Source organism: Mauremys reevesii, linkage group 1 (genome assembly GCF_016161935.1).
Source record: "Mauremys reevesii isolate NIE-2019 linkage group 1, ASM1616193v1, whole genome shotgun sequence".
NCBI classification, from domain to species: domain Eukaryota; kingdom Metazoa; phylum Chordata; order Testudines; family Geoemydidae; genus Mauremys; species Mauremys reevesii.
In genome coordinates this window covers 152,815,465-152,832,867 of record NC_052623.1, presented here as the reverse complement: position 1 = coordinate 152,832,867, position 17,403 = coordinate 152,815,465, and the positions used below count along the sequence as shown (strand labels likewise).

Here is a 17,403-nt window from a genome sequence, read left to right as displayed (position 1 = left end):
GTGATGACCAGGCTGTAAATCTGACTTGCATAGTAATGCAGAGCACTAATGACTAGGCTATTTGAACCTCTGATACACCAAAAATTTAAACCCTGATATTTAGAATCCAGCTCAGGTCTCCTACATTGCAGGGGCAGCTCTGGGAACCAGCAAAGCAAGCTCCTGCTTGGGGCAGCCCATTTGCAGGGATCGAGCCTGGGAGCTGAGAACCAACAGGGGGCTCTGGGAGCTGTAGTTCCTTGGTTAGCTCCCTGCCTATAGAGCCAGCCCTGGAGCAGGGAAAGAACTACATTTCCCAGCATTCCCTTGGCCACTACCAACTGGAAAGGAAGGAGGGGGACCTCATGCCGCAGCGTGCTGAGAGTGGAGAGTGGTAGGGAGACCACATTTTAACATTAAAAAAACAGGTCACCATCCACTCCCTCCGACTGCCCCCCCCCGGAAACCCCAACCCATCCAACCCCCGCTGCTCCTTGTCCCCTGATCACCCCCTCCCGGGACCCCTGCCCCTAACTGCCCCCCAGGACCCCACCCCCTACCTAAGCGCCACTGCTCCTTGTCCCTAATTGCCCCCTCCTGGGACCCCTGCCCCTTGGGACCCCAGACCCTATCTAAGCCTCCCTTCTCCTTGTCCCCAATTGCCCCTTCCTGGGACCCCACCAACTTCCCCAGGACCCCACCCCTACCTGTCCCCTGACAAACTCCTGGGACTCTCCTGCCTATCCAACTGCTGCCTGTCCCCTGACTGCCCCCTGAATCCCTGACCCATCTAACCCCCTTCTCCCTGCCCCTGACTGCCCCCCCAACCTCCACCCCATCCAACCCCCCCTGCTCCCTGCCCTCCCAGAACCCTCTACCCCTTCTCCAACCCCCCAGCCCCCTTATCGGGCCACTCAGACCAGCTTGTCTGGCTCCGCGCAGCTCCAGACACGCTGCTGCATACATGCTGCCGTGCTCCCCCGCGGAGCCCACAGCCCCCCATCCCCCCACACACACACCCAGCACCTGCCTTCCAGATTTGAACACCTCAAAATTCAGGAGTGCTCAAGCTCAGTTTGGGCAGCTGTTACTTCATTTCTCCCAAATCAAATATACTGATCCACTGTAACTTGCTGTAGAAAAAGTAGGATAAAATTGAGCAAGAAATGCTTCCCAGTGGTTATTAGGACTGGAATTGCTATTTTCAACAGCCATTGCCTTTTTGTTTGTTTGTTTGTTTGTTTAAAAGGAAGACAGTGATATTGCATTGGCAAATTCCCCATAAAAAGAAAGAGTGGAACAAAAGAATAATAAAGGCACCTCAACTTTTCCTCATTTATGGAGGACAGTCTTATAATATGCATCCAGATATCCTCCAATCACACAAGCTGAAAATTGTTCCACTTTACTGCAGCTCTGTAACCATATTGGAACCAATCCTGTCTGTGTTCTGTACACATCCAAAATTCCTGCTGAATGACCCACCCTGGGAGCGAGTTACCAGTGACCCAGGGCTGCGGCAGAAGGAGGGTGCAGGTGTGGGGGGAGAGCCCAGGGCTGGCGCAGCAGTGGGGTGGGAGGAGGGCACTGGTGGGGGGGAAAAGGGGAAAGCCCAGTGCTGGGGCAGCAGGGGGTGTGGGTGTGTGTGGGGGAGAGTGGAGGGGAGCCCAGGGCTGGGACGGGGGGCAGCCAAAATTTTTTTTGCTTGGGGCGGCAAAAAACCTAGAGTCGTCCCAGCTATATTGTAACAAGCATCAAATGCCAGACTTAAAAACTAACCTTTTACATTTAACATTAGACTAAGTACTTTGGGGCAGGGATTAGTCTTTACATTATGTGAGCACAGTGCCTAGAAAAATGGGATCCTTACTGGGGCCTCTGTGCTATCTCAGGACAAGTAATAAACATAAAGAGCAATTAGGCTGTGGCACAATAACAAAACCCAAAGTCTTCATACTGAAGGTTGACCCTCCACTTTTTATGCATTCTGCATTTGAATTGTGGCAGCACGTGGAAACACCATTGATTTCAATTAAGTCTTCAAAGAAGCTACAGATTTAGAGAGATTATGCCCTGTGCGTTATGGCTACACTTTATATACTCCTGTGCAGCCACGTTAGACGGGCCTCCATAATGGTTCTGGGTACAGGGACATAGGTCAGGAGCAGGGCTGTGCTACAGACATCTTGCTCTTCCAAGCACCAGCAACTAGAGAAAATGCCACTGTTGCCTTTTACACCTGTATGGTTAGAGCTCTGACATGAGATGAGGGAGACCCAGGTTCAAGACCTTACTCTGTCTGATAGAGAGCAGGGATTTGAACTTTGGTTTCCCGTAGAGCTGTGAAAATATCTACTTGAATCTTCCAGATCTCCCATGCACCTTGGAATGGATTCCTAGGGCCACAGATTTCTCCAGGTACTAGCTTGGAGAAACCTCTGCAGAGCACTCCACTGCCACACCAGAGTCTGGCAAACAGGTACCTTCTGCATCCCGTGAGGTTCTCTGGTGTCCAGAGCAATTATACCTTTCAGCTTCATCAGATGGTGCTGTAGAACAACTTTCATTTTGACATGTTGGAAATGTAACCTCAGGTAATAGTTTACAATTGTAATATTTTTCATATTGGTGTATTTGTTAATCTAAAACTGTATCTGTGCCTGTTTAAAAATGAAAAAAAAAAAAGCATTTTACATGCAATGTAAAGGTGGAAAAATACAGCAGCCACCAAAGAAGAGGACTAGAGAGAGTTTGATCAGCCAACCAGAATAATTTGATGAGTACCCTTCATTTACATTCCAAAAGCACAAATATCCATAACTTGGGGCTGAGGGAGAACAAAAAGTGCAAATGAAACAAATTCTTTAGAACCTGGAAGTTGAAACAACATGGCTTGTGCTGTGTTTTGATTTAGCTTCAAAGTGTGGAGTGAGTCCTTTGCTAAAATTTGGAGACTAGAATTAGAAATATGTGCATGTCACAAGCCTGGCCTAAAGCACAGATGGTATATTCCAAGGTAAAGGACTATTTTGACATTTGACTATTTTACCATAATTAAAGTTCAAGGATGAAAACCTGGCTCTGGTTAAGTCGACGGCAAAACTCTCATTGACTTCAGTGGGGCCAGGATTTTACCCCAGTTTTGTAGTGTGGATGACAAGAAGTTAAATTCTAAAGCAAACCATAGAAATAAGTTGCAGGGCCTTTCTTCAGAAAGGCTCCTACAAGTCTTTACAGTCTATAGTCACCTTGAGCGCCGACTCAGATTTGCATGGATCTCCTGGACATTTCCTCATGGATAGAAGTCAGTCACCACAGCAGCGCTGTCCCCCTCCATGGACTTGCCTTCACTGAGGCTGGGGACTCTCAGAGAGTGTGACCTAATGGACAAGATGAGGAGGGATGTGCACTGCTCCACGGACTGTGCATAAAAAAGTCAGTTTGGGAATGGGCAGTTTAGGGTCAACAGCCAGTGGTGGAGGCCTGGGCAGTAAGGTTCCAAAGGGGAAAAGGGGAGGGATTCTGATGCAGGTGGTTACGTGAAGAGCCGGGATAGCCACACCAAATTTTCATCAGCTGATATCCAGAATATTCAGTATGTTTTTAAATATGATTTTGTCAACCTATGATAGCTGCAGTGACTGTTTAATTCCTTTAATTTTATTTAATTACACCATTTTGTGGACAGATGAATTTAAAAAACCAACAACCCTTTTTTTCAAATGGAAACTGGCTTTTGGGGGGCTCTGAAGGTATAAAGAATTCCTAGATATGTAAGTCTCAAATGCCAAATTGTTGCTTTTTTTTTAGGTCAGTGTAAACCAAGTTGAGGCCTTGTATGCCAAGTTGCAATCTGAAGAAAAAGTTTACAACTGAGATATAAACCCTTGAACATAAACAAGATCTATAATTAAAATGACACTCTTAACTCTAGCATTATGATTGTATGGTTCTTAAACACAAACCCTCTGCTTTCCTATTACATAGTCTATTATTGGTTCCTGTTGTATGTCCTAATTAACAACCTATCTTGAGCAGGCCCTTGTCATACTTTCCAAAATATCAGGGTAACTTTGGAGTTCCCATGGGAGGGGCTTGTGAAACAGTAATGGGCAGTCAAATGCTAATTTTCAACATGCTAAAGAGCTGCGGAGGAGTGTTTAAGGAGCTGTATTTCATGCTGCAGTTTGGTAATGTACACATCTTTCCAGTGTGGGAAGTAGTTCATATTCATATACTCCTAATGGATTCCTGTAAAGATTTGTCAGTCTACCAAAACTACCATTTAAATTCATAATTGTAGGAAGACCTGAAACTTGAGAGGCAGAAGTGTGGATGGCTACTGGAGGGGCCTACTATGAGGCCAAATCCATCCCTGGTGTAACTCCACAGCTGAATTTCACCTATATTTGAATTCCACTAAATTCATCTCTGTAAGAAAAAATGGAGAATATTTTTCTTAACTTTAATTATGTACAAGACCCTAGCTAGTCCTATGGAAGGCATGAACCGGATCTTACAAATTGCCGCATGTACTGACCACATGACATGTCATGACTTAGGATTTCACTGGCATGTGAGAACTGAGCTAGGATGCCATGGGCACTGGGGCAGGGGTGGCTGAATAAGAAGAGGCAACAGAGGTTCAGAAAAATGGGAACAGGTAGGAAGGCAACTGGGGATCTGGAGTTAATTGAATGACAGTGGGTCTGAGCCATGGATCATGACAGACACCACCGGGTCAATGGTTTCATGGTACGTAGTTGGAAACTAGCTTTCAGCCCTGGAAATGGTCTCTCCAGGATCTCAGGGCAGTGCACTGGTAAAATACTCCATTACCACTGCCTATCTTGTACCTATCCTCTGGCTCAAGAATGGAGCAATTGCTTCCAATTCAATATATTTCATAAGCACTAATATTTACTTATGTTTTTTAACAGAGGGAGAAAAACTCCACCCATCTTCATATAATGCTACGATTTACAATAACTCATTCTACAAAGTTCATCACTCTCTCTCTAGCTATTTATAATATGTTAGGATACTTGAATAGTATGTGCTTACCACTGTCCATACATCTAGAATCCTTTTCATTTGCTTATCATGAACATTCATGGGAAAGAATTATTTTTTGTTTAGTGTTTGCAAGACTGTGGAATGAGGGAGTGATGCAGACACCTGTGTGTGTATGGATTCTAATGAGTATTTGCACCAGAAATCTCTCAGATGCTCATGAGAATGCATTGGTGTCACAAATGACTTACTCCACTCCTCCTCCCGCTTATTAAAGTTTTGGTTATCCAGTCAGGCAGCAGAAACTGTTATCATGTGACTTAGGAGACTAATGGGAACAGCAAATTATGCATGGTGAATACTCCAGCAATGGTGCAGTGACAGGTTTGAGAGCAACCCACAGTCTGAAATATGTTTGCATAAAGCATTTGCTGAATCACTTTGGTAACAAATGACTTAATAAAACAAACCTGTTCATAGATAACAAGCTAAAAGAAAAAGTACTGAAACAGTAATAAATTATTTGCTGTAAATAGTTTGCCATGTTTTAATGACTCTCCACCCTACAAAAGTCTGGGGAGTTTAAAAATGAGACTGTTATGAATAACCCGTTGATAGATTTGTTTGTCACAGACAGTTCAGAGCAAGGAAAAGGGTCACATTCCAGTAAGAAGTTTTGGTGGAAAGTTTCAGATTTCCCAGATCTGCATTTCTGGCTCTGTGCTGAAAGAGCTTAAAATCAGTTTCACGCTTGTCCAGCAATGTCTCAGGAAAGGCTAATATGAAAATTAGGCTGTTTAGAGCAATGGGTTTACTTGCACACACCCTTTGGAAAATCTTACAGATTTAGCCTCTGTCTCTAATGCCTTAAGGGATACCAAGGGTTCACTAAACAATTAGTCAGTTGTTGTGCCCTGAAGGTGATTCAGTCAATGATTTTATGCTACTTTTTGTGTGTGGTCTCTATCCTTTCCAGTGTTAGACGGAGGCACTTATTTCATTCAAAATAGTATTTGTGCAAAATATGACATTGAATTCTCGCTTATGCTCCTGCCAGCAAACCCAGGGGATTTCAGTCTGCTGGATTCCCAGTTGGTTTTTGTTATTATTATTTTGATGTAGCATTGCTAATGGGTTGTGAAATTTCTTGTGCTAAGTATTCAGCGTCTTTACCGCATTCCTGCATTTGGCAGTTGTGGGAGAGGGTTACTACAGAACTGTGTGGTGGCATCTGGATGGTTTCCTTTTCATTGCCCCTGCAGGGATTATAAATCTTTACTTGTCATTTTCAAAGGCTTAACAAAGGAATTAAGGGGTCCCTTAGCGTTGGAGAAGGAAGGCAGTTCAGCCACTGGGCTTACATACTTAGGACTTTGAGAGGATTTTGTCCCCATGGAGTTGAGACAGCCAAAATTGAAGCTAAAGCAGACTAAAATGAAGTAGGCTATGCAGACAGAGAAAATTACCTTAAGGGGTACACAGGCATTATTAAAAATTGGAATACAGTATGTGATAGTTGCATATAAATGATCTGGAAGGGGGCAGAAAGGAGAGTCTTGGGGAAAACCAATTTAATGTGATGGTCACTGTTATTACCAAGATGTTAATGACACATCCCATAGCTCTGTTCTCTAATCATATTTTGGAATGAATTATGTCTTTGCAATGGAGAGTTACTGGAATCTCGGTTGTATGTTGTAGACTTTTCCCTAATCACAAATTCTAGACTAAAGAGCCATGCCAACTTAAATTATTACACATAAAAAACTATGTTAAAAGGACATTATTAAGCTTGTAAAGTCAAGCAGTCAGAAACTAGGAAATACCAGAATTAAGGTGGCCTGTGCAACCTTGATTCAGTCCCCACATGTGCATGCATTAGGCTATAGCGGATCACATGATCACACCCTTTTTTTTTCTCTGGTGGACCCCTGGCTCCTTCAGTGCACTGAATGGATGGTGCTTGCTTAATGAGCAACTATTCAATATTTTGTTTTCTAATAATTGTTCAGAGTGTGGCTCCATGACTTATTGACTTATACACACTCTGCCCTGAAGACAGAATTATCACTATACTTATGGGCTTTTCTATGATTCTTTTTCTGAGTGCTTCAGAAATATTAATTTATCTTCACAATACCCATGTGAGAAGAATAGATATTAACTTTATTATACAGGTAGGGAGCAGAGGCATAGAGAGATTAGAGTAAAAATTCACAAATTTTGGGTGCCAATTCACATTGGGCCTGATTTTTCAGAGTACTTAGCATTACACTAGCACTTGATGTATTCATATACAGCTCCCATTAACTTCACTTGCAGCTGTGAGTGCTCAGTACTTGTAGAAGTTAAACACCAAGGTCCCAAGTTGGGCACCTGGAAAATGAGGAACACACAATTAGTGACCTGCCTGTGAAATGTCTGGTTTAAGTAATTTGCCTAGCGCTACACAGGAACTCTGTGGCAGAAGCAAGGATGGAATCCAATACTCCAGGGCATCATTCAATTGTCTTAGGTATAGGACTATCCTTTCCTCCCCGTCTTCATTCACTACACATCTTCCAATGGAGCATAATGGCATGCACCTTCCTCCACCACCTCCGAGGACACTAATACAACTAGCCGGTCTTTTATCTCCTCCCAAGAGGTCTCCCCCGAGACCGCTCTGAACTGCCGGTCTTCTACGAGGACTTCCTCAGGACCTGGAAGCTTGTCTCTGCAACCAGGTTTGCAGCAGCCACCAAGGGGAAGGACCTCCTCGCAGAGACCCTGCTACATAACCCTCACCTACGTGTGCAGGTGGTGGAATCTCCCTTGGTGTGCTGGAAGGTGGTCCTGGCTGGGACCACCAGAGTTGGAGACCACCTAGACTACAGCCAGAGGGATTGGGTGGATCCCGTGGTGCTCAGACAGTGTGTGGGATTGTTCACCCATGTGTCCCCCATCGTGTGCTCCAGGGGGTGAGGGCAGCCTTGCCTCCTGTTTCTCTTATTTTCCTTGAGCAGGTCCCGTGCAAGGGTGCTCCCTGCCCACCACTCACACCTGGCCCTCTCGAACTTGATATTGGGCTCATGCCCCGCAAGCCTCCCTGAGCTGCCCCCAACATGCAGCCTAAGTTGGCTGAATGACATCCAGTTGGTCTGTCCCCAAACCATGCCCAGGAAACATCTGTGTGCACTCATGCTTCATGACATCCACTTTCTTACCCTCATGTCCTGTCCCAGCACTGAGGGTGGGAACTGCTGCCACCCAAGGAGGGCAAGGAACCCCCTGGGACAGCCTGTATTCCGCTCTGGTCCTTGCACACTCCATTTGTGGCCCCACAAAGTTGCAGGACCTCCTCATGAACCTCCTCTGGCCACTGGCCAAGACAGCCATCCACCATACCTGGAGGAGGAAGATGGATGTTGTGAGGGCTATATCCGGTCCCTTATCCGATAATACCTGCGGGCAGAGTTCCTCTGGGCAGCGCTGGCTGACTTCTTAGATGCCTTTGAGGAGCAGTGAGCACTTGGGGATTCTCTGCTCGATGTCCCCCTATGGATCCCTGATCTCACTGCTGCTCCTGTGTGTGTGTGTGTGTGTGTGTGTGTGTGTGTTTTTCTTCCCCCTTCATTGTCTCAAGAAGTCAGTTGAAGCCTGGACTTAGCAGCTTCAGTTTTGGGCAGACCTAGACCCACCCTCACTAGTACTATTAATAGTACACATGTTCCAACTTATGCAACAAATGAAGCAGGCATCTTACATGCAAGGTTTCTTCACTACATAACCCCAATTATCATCATAACAGAACTATCCCATACAATAAAGGATGCACAGGTCCTGTGGGAAAAAAAATTGCAATCTTGAAATTAGAAACTGTATCATAATGCATATACACTAGGGTGTGAGGGGGAATTAAGGTTGCAAAAGTCATCTTAATTCTGGCATTTCCTAACTTTTGGGTACTTGACTTTACAACCTTAATGTTCTTTTAACATAGGAAACTAGACACAAAAAATAATTGCATCATGTGGCATCGTACTGATACTCACATGAGCCATCACCAGGGTTGGAACTTTTAGATCCCCTTCACTGACTTGTGCCAGGTGAGCTAATGGAGTAACTGATAGCAGTAGTAGGTTGTCATCCTCTCTGTGGACCATCAGTGGAGGGGATGAAATACATTTTTGCCAGTTTCACATGTATTTGCTGACTGCAGAGGGATGGTGAGATTCAGAACTTGGGTTCCATTCCAGGCTCTGGAGTGGAGTATGCTCTGGTGAATATAAACTCTTGTGCTCATTTTCCCCTCAAGCTTGACCACATTTGCCCTGTTCCCTCCTAGCTGTCTGTCCCAGTCCTCTTTTCCCACCTTGGGTTCCTTGTCCTAGTCCCATTCTCATTCTCCTCATCTAGCCTGTTCCAGTCTCTGATCCTTAGCTTCTAGTCCCAGTCCCAGTCTCCTTGCTCAGCCAGTCCTAGTCTCACCCCTCCAGACTCCCTAGCAGACCATCCCCCAGGCTCCTTGTCACAGTCCCCCTACCTACCCAGTCTAAATCTCCCTCTCTGAATTCTCAGTTCTTCTTCCCCCTCCTCCTGCTAGCCTTCAGTCCCTGTCTTCCAACCCCCACCCTCTGCTCCTTGTCCTTATCTACTCCCCCTGAGCCAGAGCTGTTATTGCAGGGAAAGTCCTGCTCCACCCCATGCTGGAGCATGTCCAATATGGAGGGAATCCTCCTGTCATTCCCAGTTTCTCTCACCGCCCCCACCCCACTTGCACCAGACTCCTTGTCCCAATCTATTCCTTTCCCTCCCTGCCTGCTCCGGCTCTTGTCCCCTTTGCATTGAAGTTAAAGAGTTTCCTCTTCCAAGCTGTCTGAGCGCTAGTGGGGAAGGAAGAGTGTTATTGAGAACATAGCAGAGACAGTTTCCTTTCTCTTATGGTGCCACAGTCAGGAGCAGCCATTACTCGGGGAGTCTGGCTTGGATCCTCTAACCCAGGGCTGGAGCATGCTCAGTTGCTCTGTGTGGATGACTTCATGCATTGTCTGGTCAGCAGTAGGAGCCATGAGAGGCTGGAGCATACTTAGGGCTTGTATTCATGTATAGCACTACAGTAGTGTAGCTGCACCGCTGTACTGCTTTAGATAAGACACTACTACACTGATGGGAGACCTTCTCCTGTTGGCATAGTTAATCCACTTCACCAAGAGGTAATAGCTATATCAGCTGGAGAAGCTCTCCTGTTGACATAGCGCTCTCTACATGGGGCGGTTAGGTTGGTATATCTGTATTTTTCACACCCCTCAGCAAGGTAGTTATACCAATATAGGTCTGTAATGTAGACCTGGCCTCAGTGAGGATAGAATCTTTGAGGATTTTAACTGCTAAACTCTAGGAAATCTCGAAACATGGGCAAACTGATTTTTTTTTCCCCCAGGGGCTACGAACTTGGCCAAATTTGTGTGTCTTTTCATGAGAGGAGGGCAAAAGGGCACCCTGCTTCCCCTACCAATTTTGAAATCCCTTCTCCACAACATGTTGTTGCTAAAGCTTCTCAATGGAAAAAGTCACTGGAATTTTTTAACGTGGGCAAAACAATGCATTTTTGTCCTAATCTTGTCTTCAGTAATGGCTGAACCATTTTGGCTGAAATTTTCCAAAATATAACTCAATCTGAGATAGATACCCACCATGGAAAATTTCATCCCAATGTTTAAATCTCAGCTAAATTGTAAGCAATTAACACTAGGGTCTTAGAATGGGAGTTGTAAGCAATTAACAGCAGGGTCTTGGGCAACCTTAATATTGGTTGGGGCTACCAGCCCTGCCTGTAGAGGGACTAGGGCCTATTGTGCTAGGCTCCATACAATCTTATCAGAAGACAGCTAGATCCTACCCTGAATCTAAAAGCTCACTTTCAAATTTTCAGTATTTTAACCCAAAAAGCCCCTTGAACTCTTGACTTTTTTTGTCGTTCATTTCTGTATGTCTGCTTGTTATCATGAGGCATATACAGAGACAAACATTTTCCTTTGTAGGCAGCCAACTGCTCTTCTCTGCTTTCCCTCAGTAATGTTGCGGTTTGGAACAGAAGTGAGTCCTGTGTCACACACACACTGGATCATGGCATCAACTAGATGAATCTGGCAAGAGAAGAGTGAAGGAGAAAAGTTCTATTTCTACATGGATACCATGTTAAGCAATTATGAAGGACAATGATGTATAGAAAAACACATGACAGGTAAATGATAAAATATTCTTTAAAATTTGCCAGATAATTGGTTATTTCAAGTAATTAAACACTGCACTTTCCTTGCTTGAGTTGGGTACTTCTATTGAATTACTTGCATCTACAGCCTGCTCCCAGTGGAGCCATTGTCTTCAGTAGATGGAAGTTCAGGCCCCATACTAACAGATCCTTTCATAATGGTTGCCTCTCTAAGTCTCATTCTTCGGAAACAAACTTCTTACAAGTATCAGAGGAGTAGCCGTGTTAGTCCGGATCTGTAAAAAGCAGCAAAGAGTCCTGTGGCACCTTATAGACTAACAGACGTATTGGAGCATAAGCTTTTGTGCGTCTGACGAAGTGGGTATTCACCCATAAAAGCTTATGCTCCAATATGTCTGTTAGTCTGTAAGGTACCACAGGACTCTTTATTGCTCTTTACAAACTTCTTACAGAGATCTTGTGATTTTTTTTCCAAAGGCTTTGGTGGATCACATTCTTAGGTACCTATCTTTCTCCACTCATTGGTTAGGGAGCCTAGGTGCCTAATTCAGGTTTTGTGAAACACGGTGTTGTTTCTGTGATTTTGGAGGTGCCTCAAAGTTAGGCATTGCAATGCTCAGCAACACAATTCTCAAGTCCCTTTTGTGGAGCGGAGCCTCAGAGACTACAGTGATGAACCCCATATAAAGTACCTTGATGGAAGAAGAGGAGTTCCTCCATGATACTGTTGTGAGGTTAAGAAAAGCAAAAACAAATCCTTGATCATTATTTCTGTATTATATAGATTTTCAATAATTATTGCACCCCCTTTTCTAAATCCGCTGCTACTTCTTCAATGTTGAAATCCTGAACTCATTAAAATCAGCTTTTTCAAAGGGACTGGAATTTGGCCCTAACAGAATAGACAGCCATGCATCCCTTCTCCAATGGCTTAGCTCAAAAGTGAAACAAAGCCTTTCCACAAAAAATGGGTAGTGGGAAACTACCCAATAAATCCAGCAGGTGTAAGAAGGAGGAATGTTAGATAAGAAAAAACAAAAAGGATCAGCTAAATTTTGTATAATATTTATGAGAACCATAAAATCCCTTTGTGGAGCACAAGGGGCTCTGGAGGATCGTTATTCTCCTAGGTTAATCCCTGTCCAAGGCTTTCTGACCCTTTCCAGGATTGCCATGGCAATGAGTGCCTCTCCCAGAGGGCAATAACTCAACACTCAGTAGGTGAGAGCACAGAACTGATAAACATAAATTTTGCAGCAGTTTGTCAGAGAAATAACAACTTCAGCAGATATATAATTAATAGTCTGTCCTACAAGTGTCCGAGCTTCCCAAGCTGCACTTCAAGTCCAAATACACATCAGTGATTTTCAGCGGATGAAAAATACACATGGAAGATAAAGCCTTATTGAAACCAAATCAGACCCCCAAAAGTCGTCAAGGAGCTCAACATATTGTAGTTCCCTCGGTTCAGTCAGGTCAAATACTAGGAAGCCAACCTTCAGAAAATTCTGATGAAATGTCTCTTGGAGTCATTTGCAAATGCAAAAATAAGGAAAGACTAGAAAAGGAAAACTCCTTGACAGACACTCCCAATTTATTTTTTAGTTCCACAGCAAAATTGTATAAAAACTCTGTGCTCCTGAGGATTATTTTTCAGTCATAAAGTAGTCACAATTTTTTTTTTTACACCTAGGTCAGAGCTTTTCAAATTTATGTTGTAAATTTTAACACATAAGGTTAATAAATCAGGACTCTGTGGTAACAAATTATCAGACATAGTTATACATCAAAAAGATAAATCAGAACTTAATGATCAGGAAAGAAGATATTTTCTGATCAGACAGCTAGAGAACTAATTAACGTTAGGATTTGTAAACCAACCAATGAGGTACAGCTGTGTTCTTAGCGAGGAAGCATAAATCTGACAGCAGAGTTAACATTAATCAATTTGAACTTTTTGTTTAATGTTTATAAATCAGTACATTAAATTAGATTTGAGGGGGTCTATAAATTAACACACTAAATTAGAAGTGTGTGGTTTCTGATGTCTAAATAAACACTTACAAGTTTTGCATAGAACCAAACAGATTTGCATTTCTAAATCAGATGAAGATTTATAAAAATCACAGTTGTAAATAATGTTGAAATAAACACGTTGGCATGTTTGAAAAAGTCCATTTCAGTAGTACGGAGCAAGGCTGTGGATTTGAAATCAGTCTCATCTTCAGCACGCAAGGGAAATATATCAAAGACTGGGGAAGCATCAACAGATTCTCCCTACTTAAAAAATAAAAATATTAGCTATTCACACAAATGTTACTTTTTAGTCTCATCTACTTTCTTGAAATGCATGTGCTGGATATACATAACTGAGGGCTTGGGGTGAAGCTTTAGTGCCCCCCACCAAGTGTTTCTTTTATTTATTAATGCAGACCCTAAATTTAGAACAAAAGCTCATTTATCTCATTCTATTGAAAGTGGGAAAATATAGTCAAGCTTCAAAACTACTCAACCATTTTATTTTTAACTCTAGTGCTGACTTCTTTCTTCCCACCCTTCCTGTCCCCCAAAAGTTGTCTATTTCCATGAGTTTGCAGCAGGTAATATTATGGTATCTGAATTAAAATAACTCCATGAAGTTCATAATAGAGGTTGCATCTGAAAAATCAGATTCTTGCCCAGGAACCCCTCAAGTAGGGTCACCAGATAGCAAGTGTGAAAAATCAGGACACATTTTTTCTGGGAGGAGGGGGCATTATAATTGCCTGTATAATTCAAAACCACTAATACTGGGACGTCTAGTCACCTGACCCCAGAGCGAACGCTGTCTGATATTCTTCTGCCTTCTCAGGTACCCTCCTGTGATTCTTACCCCTTCTCCCCCTGGCCACCTATACAAACAAATAAAAGACGGACACATCTGGTGCCGGGAGGCAGCAGGTTACATGACCTATTTATGTAAGAAACCTGCTGCACAGCATATGGGCTTTGAGAGCCCTCCTCACCTTCTGGCTGTGTGTGAATTTAATGTGTTTTTTACTGTGAAATGACCTACAGAACCTCATCACAGAAGTACCATAGAATTAAATTTAAGGCAAAAGAAAAGGGCAAAGCAATTCCAACAGGTGAGCACCATACAGGCAACCCTAAATTTCAAAGAGCTTTACTAAACAACTAGCGATGCCTTAAGTACTAAACAACCAGCGATGCCTTAAGTATTATCTTCATTTAACAGAGAGAGGAGGCTAAAGCACAGAGATGCTAAGGTCAAAACTTTCTAAGGGAGCCACAGTGTCTCAAATTGGGCACCAAAATATTGAGGCACCCAAAATCAGTGGCCCCTTTTGAAATTAGGCTGTGATTTGACCAAGGCTGGAGAGTGTATCAGGATTAAAATTCAGTAGTTCCTGCCTTGTGGTCCTGTACTCAAACCCCATTTCCCCATTAAGGCCTCAGTCCTGCAAATACCTGTGCACGTGTTGAACTTCAAGTACTTGAATAATCCCACTGAAGTGAGGTGCTGTCCCAGAGAAAATACTACCAGTGGTATAAAAGGCACAAAGGGCAGCAAGGTGTTAGATCTATTTGGATATAGAAACAGGTACTGTTGGCGGACATGGAAATCTAGAGACAGAACATTGTCCTACCATACAAGGAATCCAAGTGCAGCAGCTGAATTCCTGAGCTGGAACCAGTGAGGCATGTAACGCTCAGGCCCTATGGGCAGAACAAACCTTGGTTAGGCAAGTAGCAACCTGAGACTTCCAGTTTCTGCTAAACTCAGATTTTGTTACCTCGTCCTCCCCATCCATTCATCTCTGTTCCATTGGTCTGTTTTGTCCACTTGTTCCATCCAACACCCAGACTGTATAAATTCTCTGGGGGCAGAGACTGTTGTCTGTTTCTGTACAGCATCTAGCACAGGGGTCGGCAACCTTTCAGAAGTGGTGTGCCGAGTCTTTATTTATTCACTCTAATTTAAGGTTTCGCGTGCCAGTAATACATTTTAACGTTTTTAGAAGGTCTCTTTCTATAAGTCTATATAACTAAACTGTTGTATGTAAAGTAAATAAAACTTTTATAATGTTTAAGACACTTCATTTAAAATTAAATTAAAATGCAGAGCCCTCCGGACTGGTGGCCAGGACCCGGGCAGTGTGAGTGCCACTGATAATCAGCTCGCGTGCTGCCTTCGGCACATGTGCCATAGGTTGCCTACCCCTGATCTAGCATAATGAAGCCTGGTCCTTAATTGACGTCCCTAGATGCTACAGTACTAACACTAACTTTAAAAAGAATATTACTCTCTAATGACTTCCTGTGATGGATGAAGGTGTTCGCATCAACACAATTAGCAGAGGACAAATTGGCATAATACACAGAGATTTTGGGGAAAGGGAATACTGGAAAAAACTATGGGTAGCCACCAAAATACTGTTTTAAAGTATATTTAATACAAGCCACTCTTACTGGTTTTTTAAAAAGTTAATTTTGGAAACAAACATTAAAAGTTTATGTGCTATGTAGGTTTTTTTTGTAAAATAAATAAATAAAATTTTAATAACTTAAAACAGAAAATAAATATCTAGAAGAGGTGTAAGATACTTAGCTTTTTTCATGATAGTTAATTCACACTGTGAAATAATTCAGTTGTACCACAGATGGGATTTTTTTCTCCTCACTGTCCAAGGGGTTAACCTGTTCCCATTGACATAAATGATCGTTCTCATGGGAGCTGGATTGGGCCCTTAATTTGGAGGTCTCTGGGCACCCATGTATGAGGGAATATATTTACATTTATATAACCAGCACACATGGATAATCATGCTCTCCATATTAAGGTGGCAGGAGACATCCCATCTACAACTCTGTTAACCTCGCTTCACCGAGAAAGCCATGCATTCCTAATTTGGCAAGATGATGGAAACATTACTAATCTATATTTCTCGCTGAGTGAGGTGACAATGCATACAGTGATGAGAGATTGTTTGAGTATTTTATTGGTGCTGTTAAATCGGCAATGGTGTCAGCATCTGAGCATTTATGAAGCTTCTCTAATACAGGCAATCCAAATGAAAATTCAGCTTTTGGAAAGATACTCTGTCTCCTTTTTGGCCCATGCATGGCGGGGGCTGATGGGTCTATAGTGGAGAGGGAGAATTAGGAAATTAAACATCCACAGCTGTCACTACACTATTTAACATTTCAAACAAAAAATGAGAACAAAGATTCCTGCTTCTAGCAATCTGCTAACTGGTTGCAAGATCTGCATTTGGGTATTTACTACCTGAAGTGACAGCTGTCATGAAAGACACTGTTTTATGTGCTGGTGATGGACTTGTAACTCTTTCTTTTCCAGTAAGGGAGTTGCAAAATATACTGATACCAATTAGAAATAACTAATCAATAGTGGAGTAATCAATACACTTCAACTCATTTAGGGCCAGACTCTTCCCCTTACAAATATTCACCAGTACTTAATCAACAAATAGTCCCATTTCAATCAATGTAATTAAGGTATTATTTGCTGCGAATAATGCTGGAAAAATCTGGTCTTTACTATATTGCTGTACTGGGCTACAGTGAAGATGTACTAGTAAGCTACTCTAATATCACATGGAATATGTTTAATTATGAATGTAAAGTGATTTTCTGCCTCTCTCTCTCTTTTTTTAAGGTGTCTGAAATAAAGAAGGAGCTGTGGCCACAGAGGGTAAATATTAATCTCCACCAAAGGCAGAAGTCCATATCATGCCATTCATTTTTAAGCCGATTTCCCCATTTATGTCAGTGTCCTGCTTAAAAATCAATGGCACAGTACAGCCTGGTATTGTCAGTGTATCAAGGTAGCCAAATCACCAGTGGGTGTGGTTCTGTGTCCCTTTGATTTTTTCCCCTCAGTTTGTAATGCAGTGCACAGCACTGGGCTGCACAGTGTCACAGCACATTAAATCACTTCACATCTGACATGATGCAACTTGACATAACATGTATGGAGGGTTGAAAGAATGCTATCTTTATGACTGTGGGCATTCAACACCCAACCTAAGAAGCCTAGGCAGCCAGATGGAGATTCGGGGAGTTAGTGAATAGAGGTTTGTTTGTTTTGTTTTTTTAAGGCAGATTACATTCTGGCATATTTCCTATAGAGGAAAAATCCCTCTTTTCAAAGGCCAATAGTCACATAAGTTTTCATT

General features: G+C 42.9%; 2 long non-coding RNA genes across 3 annotated transcripts in view; one reads left to right on the top strand and one right to left on the bottom strand.

Moving 5' to 3' along the window:
* Positions 1 to 330: 330 nt before the first annotated feature.
* On the top strand, positions 331 to 16,914 carry LOC120397251. 2 transcript variants are annotated; one of them, XR_005593737.1, is made up of 4 exons: positions 331 to 373; positions 2,349 to 2,573; positions 11,048 to 11,218; positions 16,884 to 16,914. It is a non-coding gene; the product is annotated as an uncharacterized LOC120397251 (long non-coding RNA). The 2 variants fall into 2 exon arrangements; XR_005593740.1 differs by lacking the exons at positions 11,048 to 11,218; positions 16,884 to 16,914 and adding an exon at positions 3,790 to 3,900.
* The window catches only part of LOC120397326, a 37,531-nt gene continuing 27,306 nt past the window's right edge, over positions 7,179 to 17,403 (bottom strand). Inside the window, exons 2-3 of the long non-coding RNA XR_005593744.1 lie at positions 8,199 to 8,379; positions 7,179 to 7,368 (exon numbers count right to left, since the gene is read on the bottom strand). This is a non-coding gene — a long non-coding RNA (uncharacterized LOC120397326). The remainder of the gene's footprint in view (positions 7,369 to 8,198; positions 8,380 to 17,403) is intronic.